This window comes from Triticum dicoccoides, chromosome 6B (assembly GCF_002162155.2).
Source record: "Triticum dicoccoides isolate Atlit2015 ecotype Zavitan chromosome 6B, WEW_v2.0, whole genome shotgun sequence".
NCBI lineage: Eukaryota > Viridiplantae > Streptophyta > Magnoliopsida > Poales > Poaceae > Triticum > Triticum dicoccoides.
This window is the reverse complement of record NC_041391.1, coordinates 706,175,977-706,186,119: the sequence shown is the minus strand read 5'-3', so window position 1 is coordinate 706,186,119 and position 10,143 is coordinate 706,175,977.

Below are 10,143 nucleotides of genomic sequence, written 5' to 3'. Positions count from 1 at the left end.
AGCAGCCTGGCGGCGCATAGAGAAGAATGGCGGGTGGGGGGTGGGGGAATTTCCCAAGTCTTAGCTTATATAGCAAAGGCATTGGTTCCGGTTCGTGGCATCAACCGGGACCAATACCCCTTTAGTCCCGGTTGGTGGCACCAACCGGGACCAAAGGCCGCCTTTGGTCCCGGTTTCTAGCACCAACCGGGACTAAAGGGGGGCATTAGTCCCGGTTGGTGCCACGAACCGATATCAATGCCCCCCTTTGGTCCCGGTTGGTGCCACCAACCGGGACCAAAGGCCTTGTGCTGCTGCGCCCGCGTCGAAAGTTTAGTCCCACCTTGCTAGTTGAGAGGGGTGCGCAGTGGTTTATAAGCCCCACTGCCGCACCCCTCTCGAGCTCCTCTCCTTTGCAGGCTTACGAGCCTAATTATCACTGCTATGCTTGATGGTCCTACTGGGCCTTCCGCGGGCCTGAATCCTGGCCAGGTTGGGTTTCTAGTCGTATTCAGGACGTGGGGGCCCGGAAGGTGGCACTTTTTTTTGTTTTCTTTGTTGCTTTATTTATTTTATTTTGTTTTTACTTACAACAAAAAAACTTATTGTTGCTATTATTATTATTTTCCAGTTTTTTGTTTTGTTTTCTGCATTATTTATTTTTGAAATTGAAAAGAACTTTCTTTTCTGTATACTTTCCCCGTTCTATTGCTACTGCGGGTCTTATGCAATCGATCGGAACATATAGATATTCCTTCAACACAACATAGGTCATCGAAAAGATCTCAGACGGCTCACCAAAGCACGAAGACAGTTAGAAAATGGATTCCTATTTGAAGAGTGCCTAACCGCATGGATAAGCTCACATTACACCGTCAATTTTGGATCCAATTCGGGATTTTTCTTGGAAAGTTTCGGGAAGAAATTGGAATGGAATAATATAGATTCATACGGAGGAAAAGGTTCTCTATTGATGCAAACGTGGGTTTTTTGTTTTGTTTTCTGCATTATTTTATTTTTTTGCTTTATTTTTTAATTCTTTTTGCTTTTAGTTTTAGAAAAATTATAAACTTTCTGTTAGTGTCATTAGTTTTCAAATTTGAAAACACTTTTTTTTTCTTTGTTGCTTTATTTATTTTACTTTGTTTCTACTTACAACAAAGTTAAAATTTGAATTCTTTGAAATTTGTGTGAATCACAAGTTTGTTATTAACTTTACTAAAAAAAGTGAACATAGATGCGCCTATAGAGAAAATTGAACCTAAATTCATAATAAATTTCTATGAAATTCAGAGAATTCAATATGAATTTAGGTCAAATTTCCTGTATAGGGGCATCTATTTTCACTTTGAGAGGAGCTCAACAAGGCAGAGAGGGACGGACTTATAAACCGGTCTGAGCGCCCTTCAGTTGGCGAGGTGGGACTAAACTTGGGCTAAACGAGGACCAACCCTTTAGTCCTGGTCGGTGGCATGAACCGAGGCTAAAGGGCGGCCTTTGGTCCCGGTTCAGACCACCAACCGGGACCAATGGTGGTGGGCCAGGAGACAGGCCTATTGGCCCCGGTTCGTCCCACCAACCGGGACCAAAAGGTCCAGACGAACCGGGACCAATGGCCCACGAGGCCCGGCCGGCCCCCTGGGCTTACGAACCGGATCTAATGCCCCTATTGGTCCGGTTCTGGTCTGAACCGGGACTAATGGGCTTACCCGGCCTGAACCTTTGCCCCCTTTTCTACTAGTGTCCAACAATGGATTCATATCATCTCCTTAATATGCAGTTGCTGATTCTTCAGAAGGAGCAAAGACACACACTGACCGGAATGTATCTGATGTATTTGATATATCCCAAGGAAAACGAAGGGTGGGAGGCTGGAGAACCTTGTTTTGAACAGACGATCATTTGCCAGCGGTTGAGAATGTTTTTGCACCGTCTTTCCTAGTTAAAGATGTCAGGGTGGCAATAAACATTGATGACAATGGGCACCAATCCATATAGTTTGCAAGGGCTTTCTCATGTGGTTTCATTATGCTTTATATAAAGGACTACAGAGATGCTTGTGCATCTAATATTATTCTGTTTGAAGGCTATCATGTGGCGATAGACATTGATAACCAAGAATGAAGTATTCTACAAGCAATCCGTTTGATGGTTCTCACCGCAGCATATGGACCGGTGCTGAACAGAACTACTTACCGGTGGCATAATGGATATTTGGACTTCGGCAAAAAGTGGCAAACCAAAGAGATTTTCCAACGGGCCCTAAAACACGAAATGTTCTTATCTTGATTTTTGAGTTGCGGGGAGTCAATCGCGTACGTACCTGGCCGACCGATCCCAGCATGCACAGACGGACGGAAGAGCAGCAGGCAGGCCACCAAGCCGGACGGACGGGAGAGGGACGAAACGACGAGATCGCGGGCGGGTGGGTGAGGGGAGTCAATCCATGTTACATACTCCCTTCGTTCCTAAATATTTGTCTTTCTAAAGGTTTCAAATGGTTACCACATACGGATGTATATAGACATATTTTACAGTGTAGATTCATTCATTTTGCTCTGTATGTAGTCACTTGTTGAAATCTTTAAAAAAGACAAATATTTAGCAACGGAGGGAGTAGTACTTAATCCTCAGCTTATAGTACAGAGAAGACTAGTTATTGTGTTTTTTTTAACATCAGTACAGACGCAAGCGCACCCATATATACGCGCATACACTCACCCCTATGAACGTATACACGCACACCCTATCTCTATGAACACCTTCGAGAGACTGAGCCGATATATCATCTTGAGATTTTACGAAGTCATCATAGATGCCTCGTTGTCGACAAAAATATCTCCTTTAACTGAACGCGCATCGCCGGAAATTCTGAAATAAATCAAAAATAAATGCAAACACCAGGACTAGTTCTCGTTGAAAAGTGCCAAAGTCAACACATATTTGCCGCTCGGCCGCGGGGGAGATGAGGGAGAGCATATTCGTTCTACATACAGGTACGCACCCCACCCCTTTCCGGGCGGGCCTCCAACAGCACGGAGCCCTTCTGGTACTCGGTGAAGATGGCGTCAACAGATTCTAGTACATGCCAACAGACACCAATTACATTGGTCGAGGTCGTCGCCCGACAAGTATTCTCCAAGCATGCGAGGGAAGCAAAAAAAAGTCCCACCCAGTGAAGAAACCGCCGCCTAACGCTGACCAAGCAAAGCGGAGACACCACAATATGCACCAGCAGGGAATGAACCAAAGGAAAGCACCCAACGACCTTTTCATCACTCCAGCTTTAATTGCATGCGATTAGTACCTCTCGCTCCAGCTTAGGGCCTGTTTGGTTCCAATAAGGTGACTTAAAACCAGTGACTTATAAGTCACGCCTGTTTGGTTGTCACCTGACTTATAAGTTACCTGACACACATTCCCACACCAATCAACACCATGCAGGTTGTGGGACCCACGTAAAAAGGGGGTGACTTACAAGTTTTAAGTTGGGGTGGAGCAACTTATGACTTATAAGTTGGGGTGACTTATAAGTCAGGTCCATTTGGCAAAATAAGTCATTTTTTTCACTTTTCGACTTATAAGTTGGTGACTTATTTGGAACCAAACAGACCCTTAGCTTTACACACGTGACGTGATTATTATGGAAGCATTAGTTCACGGAAACTGGCGAGCGTTCCTTCAGTTTTGAATGCTCACGGCACAACTGCCACACCATATATAGTACTCCCTCCGTCCCGAAAAACATGTCGCGATGGAAGTTTTGCAAAAAAAACCTCCAGTTTCTCCCGACCGAACCCACGCTCCTCGTCTTGCTCCTCCGACAGAATCCCCAACTCCGCTGCTCCCCGCCGCCGTAGCTTCGCTCCTCCACGCCGCCGCAGCTGCCCTGTCCCCGCCACCGCAGCTCTCCCGCTCCCCTGCTCCCCTGCTGCAGCTGCCTCCTGCTCCACCGCCGCAGCTGCCACTCGCCTGCCTCCCCAAGCTCCCCCCTTCATCATAAAAATGTTCGATTTCCCCAGCTACCGCCGCGCTATGCTCCGACTATGTCGGAACCGGCGTCGGCGAGCCCGGAGGCGCTGGATCCGGACAACCACCAACAACCTCATGTCTTGGGGTCGAGCGTGGTGGCGGCGGAGCAGGGATGGAGTCCGGCAAGGGCGGTGCAGACCGGCCACGGGGCTCGTTGGAGAAGGAGTTGAGGTATGGCAGCAGCAGCAAGGCCATGGAGGCAGGGCCGACGGAGTGGTGGACGGCAGAGCAGGGCCTTGGCGGCTTGGCTGTAGGCGGGCACTCGATGTGTCGTTCCCGCGCAACAGAAGCAGGGGATGCCGGCGGGGTCTTGGATGGCGACGCAGGACCTGACGGCAGCTTGGCACGGGCGCCGGGGCCGTCGGAGTTGGTCCCTCCGGTGGTAGCGCGGGGAGGCACAGCGCGGAAGGGAGGAGGGCGGCGCTCGAGGTCGCCGACATCCGGCAAGGCTGTAGCAAGGTAAGTGCTTCAGATAAGTGCTGGTGTTGCTTCTTCAGATAAGAGGTGCTCAATGATCTCACCATGGTTCTCGGCTCCATAGCACATGTATCAATTGCCATATTCATCCATGGAATGATGATTTATCTATAATGTGCTCTTGGTTTGTTGCAGTTTGTAACTGATGTGTGTTGTTTCTTTAGTTAACTGGCATGGATCATCGAGGCGGTGGCTACAAATTTTCTCCACTGTTGTCCAGTGGATCATCTCCAAGTCCTCCAGTTCTGATCATCTACAGCGTGGGTCTGAACCTCTCTTCTCAAGATCCCAGCGTGGGTCTGAATTGCTACATTTTCAACTGCACTAAACAACTGCATTTTCAACTGTTGAATTACAGACTAAATGTTTTTGCTATCATACTCAAGTTTTTTTTGCTGAAAATACTCCATGTTCAAGTTGAATGCATCCAAAAAAAATGTGTTGTCAGTGAGGGACTGAAGAAAATGTGTTCTCAAATTTATTTACTCTAGATCCACTTACTAGGCCATCTTGATGGATGTGTCAAGCAGCAGCAGTGCCAATAGGAGTTTTGCAGTTGCAGTATATAGTCATGCTCACTCACTCTTCTCTCTCTACCATGTAATGGCACTGACACTGAAATTATTCAATCTCTGTTTTGCAGTCGTACCAAACATGTCCACTGCATATCTGTTTTTGTTATGCCAATAATTTCAGTAAATTAGAATATACAGCAGTACTCCTTGTGACTATTCTTGAGATGGTCTTTCTTATTTTAGCTGATCCATCCCATGTGATATTCTAGATTCTTGTCATCCACTGTCCTTTTATTTGTTCCATGCTAAATGGACCTCTTATTTCAAAACTTTAGAACATGTTCAGTCTTCAGTTAACTCCATACAAGGGACTCTTGATTTTTTACTGAAGCTAGATTGCAATTGCAGTAGGAGATAATCTCATACCATATCATCTGATGATATGGGATTAGCAAAGGCCTTGCTTGCCTCATTAGTTGCTGTAGTTGTCAAGCAAAAATTTCAGCCCACTAACCCAAATTAATTCAAATAACTAGAATTAATCCAAATCAATTCAAATAATTCAAATAAATCCAAATAACCCAAATTAATTCAAATAACCTAGATAATTCAATTAATCCAAATAACCCAGATAATTCTAATAAATTCCAACAAGGAGTTGATATACAAGGATTAGACAAGGCATACACAAGGGCATGACATAAGGGCATCTTTGTCCCCTCTTGACACAAGATTACACAAGACATACACAAGGAGCACCTGACTACATGACATAAGGGCCTCTTTGCCCCCTCTTGACTACATTCTTTCTCTGGCCACTTCTTCCTTTCCCTTCCCTTTACTTTTCTTTCTTTTCCCTTCTTTAGCCAATTCTTTCCTTTCATTTTCTTTTCCTATTGCAATTTCCATTTCTTCTATAATGGCCCTAGTATCAACAACTACCCGACTGTCGCAATATACACTGATGATTTCCCTGCCAGCATTCCGAATGCGATCCTTGTGCAAGTGTGGCAACTTATATTGATTTCCTCCTTTGTCTTTCATAACTTCAAACATAACTGCTTCTAATGTGATAAAGCTTCTGTGCAACTTGTCGGGATCGTAGTTCTCGAATTCCTCTTCCACACCCTGTACCAGTTCCTGGATGTTTGTGGGTGACCTGCAGTCGGTTAGAGACTGGAGAGAGGTATGGAAGCAGAGGTCCAAACAATTTAACTCAGGGCTATTTGGGGGCTGTTGTAGCAATCGGATGTCAAGATCAGTTTGTTCCACAGCTTCTCGAAAAGCTACATCATTGGGAAGGACATGGGGCTTTGCATTATCCTGTTGGATGAATATTGTTGCTCCCTCGTCATCGTCAGGCCACTTGTCCTGAATTGTCGGGATAACCTTATTGATTAGATAATCTCTGCACACAGGTCTAGTTACTTTCACTGATGTCAACACTTTTGTTCCCTTTGTTCTGTTATGACTTGTCCGCTTCGTCTCGGTCTCTTCAACGAATGCCCAAATGCCAATCTTCCTGTCGAATGTTAGCTCCCCCTCATTGTTATATCGATGCTTGGCAACAGCTGTTAAGAACATCACCTTCCCAATGCTGTGAGTGTTTGACACGGTGCGCTTCGGCTCAGGTTCTCCTGGAAGTACATAGTAACTATTCTTCACTCTCGTCATGTCAAACCACTTCTCATTGATGTGAACCATATTCGTCATTGGTTTAAACATAGCCCGAGAAGTTGAGATTGAATTGTCATCGACCATGGACATACAAAATTTCAATCTCGCAAGCTTGTTCTCTAGCTTGAGGTGAGGCTTCACGGTGCTTGTGATGCGGTTGAGCTCATTCAGCTGGAACCTCTTATGTAGGGTCGATCGGGCCACACCTAGAGACCGTGCTAGAGATCGAATTGTCCTTCTTTTATTTAGTGGGATTGTTGAGGTCCTCTCTAGATCCAGCTCCTTTCTCTTTTGGCCAGACCTTCCTGGCTTCTTGCTTGAGACATCTACTTCTTTGCCATCGGCATTTTGCTTTTTGGCTTCTTCCCAGATTCTTTCAACAGATCGTACACTTATGTCCAACAGGTTTGAGACTAGCAGCTTGTCGTCTGGTTGAACAGACCCATCTCTGAGCTCGATTACCAGCAAGGCAAAGTAAACACCATGCTCTCCTTATCTGACAATTCTCTTCTTTTCTCTTGAAGTATCCAATTCATAACTTCATCCTCTTCCTCTTGAGCTTCATTCTCTTGAGCTTCATCTTCTTGAGGCATCCAATTCATAGCTTCATCGTCTTCCTCTTGAGGCATCAAGTTCAAATCCATATCTCCATTCTCTGCCACTTGAGGTTCCTCCTCTCCAGGGACCCAATTCAAATTAATGCCTTCATCGTCTTCCTCTTGAGGCATCAAGTTCAAATCAATAGTTTCATGTTCTTCCTTTTGAGGCATCAAGTTCAAATCCATAGTTATGTTTCCTGCCATCAATGACAAAAGATGAGTACACCATGGTACCATAACAAGAATATACACACACAAAATGAGTATGCAAGTCAAACAAGAAATAGGTGCCATGGCACCATTTCTAGTTTGGTTGCCACGGTAGCCAAACAAGAAATGCTGCCATGGCAGCCAAACACTTCGCTCTAACCATAACCATAAGCCATTTTTTGTAGCCAAACACTTTGCTCTAAACACAATACAATTGGATGTAGTGTAGTGGTAATCACCAATGTTCATCCATATTTTGCATTTAAAAACCCAGATTTGAGTCTGGATCAACTCAGTTGTACTGTGTCAATATCCAACTTAGATTTTACTGTATGTATCTTAACTGAATCTTAACTGAATTTTGACCATGTCTTGATCCTTTCTTGCTTGCTTGCTTCTTTTGGTGTGGATTTTACTCAAGGTTGGCTAGATTTTCCCACAAGGTGAGCTAGATTCCTGTGAATGTATTTACACAGATAGGCTCATAACTGATTTTTTTGTGTAGTAGTTTAACTGAGTTCTAGGGAGTATCATGTTTACTGAAACATTTGCAAACACAGGTCATGGCAGCAGAACATCCATGCTGAGTATTCTTTGGGACCTCAGCTGAGAAGATCTGCTCTAGTGAGTAAAACAGGGCAGAAGGATTACTTGCTTTGCAGTGAGTAAAATAGGGCACTTTTTGACAGTGAGTAAAACAGGGCACTTGCCTACACATGTCCTGCAGAGAGATTAAACAAAAAGTGCAAACATGTTCCAGCAGTACTCCAAATTTGATTTCTAGAGTACTCCAAACTAGAGTAATTCCAGCAGTACTCCAAATTTGCATATGATTAGTGACTGCATATGCTCATTGACATAACAGTTTCACCATGACTACCAGTTTCACCATGAAAATTGACAGTAAATTTTACTGAAACCTGACATTTAAACTGAATTTTACCTTCTTCCTTCCTTAGGAACACGAGCTCTGGCGGCAACACAAGGAGCAGGCCAGAGGAGCACAGGGCAGCTGCTACTAGAGCTCTGCTGCTGCTGGTCAACACGAATATCGAGCTGCGGATCAATTTCACTCTGTATCAACAAAGGAGCACTGACAAGCGAGCTGCGGATCAATTTCACTCTGTATCAGCTGCAGGATCAAAGCAGAGTAGCAGAGGTAGAGCCGGAGGCCTCGGGGGTCGGGGGCGGGGATCGGAGGGCGTCGGCAGCAGAGGCGTCGCCCGCCACCACCACCTCAACCAGCCGGCGAGCCAAAGTGGACCAGCACGGCGACCACCGCGGCGGCAGTGAGCGGCGGAGTCGTGGGCGGAGTGGACCAGCGCGGCGGCGGTCGGTGGTGGAGGCCGCTCGTCGGTGGGCGCCGGAGGACCCGCCCGTCGGTGGGTGCCGGAGGACCCGCTCGTCGGTGGGCGCCGGAGGACCCGCTCGTCGGTGGCCGGCGGAGATCCTCCTCCTGGGCGGGCGGCGGAGATCCTCCTCCTCGGCGGGCGGCGGAGTCCTCGTGGGCGGGCGGCGGAGATCCTCCTCGTGGGCAGCGGAGGTCTTGTTCGTGGGTGGGCTTGTCGGTGTCTCAGGAACTGCGGCGGCTGGCCGTGGCGATTGGAGACGGCTGGCTGTGGCGACGCGGGCGACGGGAGGAGGGAGATGGGGGCTTAATTTCTAGAGTTTTGAAAGTGGAAGGACTAAAATGCAAAAAATCAAATGTACTAGCCCCGCGACATGTTTTTTGGGACGGAGGGAGTAGTACGTAGTTTTTCGACCAGTCTAGTAGCACATTTTCTCCGGTGTGGTACTAGTATCTAAAGTCTATGAATGAACATGGGAGTATGACCGGCAACTCAAGTCACCATGTGCAGAGCTTAATTAGACCTCATCTTTGGACGGCTCCGTGAAGCTTTTTTGCTTTCCTGGAGAAGGCATACTCCGCCACTTCAGCTGATTGATCACGGCGCGTGTGCGCTTCTGCAGTTCCCTGTAGAATGGATAGGTTCGGCATCCGGTTAGCGTGCGTTTTAGTTTTGTTTGAAATTCCGAGCCACCATATGATGAATAGCAACTGATGTACATTGTGTGCAGTGTAAAGAAAGCTTAATTAGTAGGCTGCATTTAAGTAATATAATGCTTGGTAGAACACTTACAATGTTTTTGATGCGAGCAAGCCTAGTTCACACAACAGCCTCACTTCACTGTTGTCTGCATTAATGTACCATTCCGCGGACCTGTGAGTTGTTGTATAAACCGTGGCAAAGACTTGATGCTCTTGTATCCATAACCTTGAAAATGTCATCTAGTGATTTTCAGGTTTCCAGTCAGGTTTGCCAGGCTCTCCGGAAGGTACTCTAGTTTCTCGCAGTATGAGAGGTCGAGTGTTCGAAGGTTTTTGAGGCTTCCAAGGCTCTCCGGAAGGGATTCTAGTTTCCAGCACTGTGAGAGGTCGAGTGTTTGAAGGTTTTCGAGTCTTCCAAGGCTCTTCGGAAGGGACTCTAGTTTATAGCAGTCTGAGAGGTCGAGTTTTTGAAGGTTTTTGAGGCTTCCAAGGCTCTCTGGAAGGGATTCTAGTGTATAGCAGCCTGAGAGATCTAGTGTTTGAAGGTTTTCAAGGCTTCCAAGGCTCCCGGAAGGGATTCTAGTTTATAGCAGTCTGAGAGGTC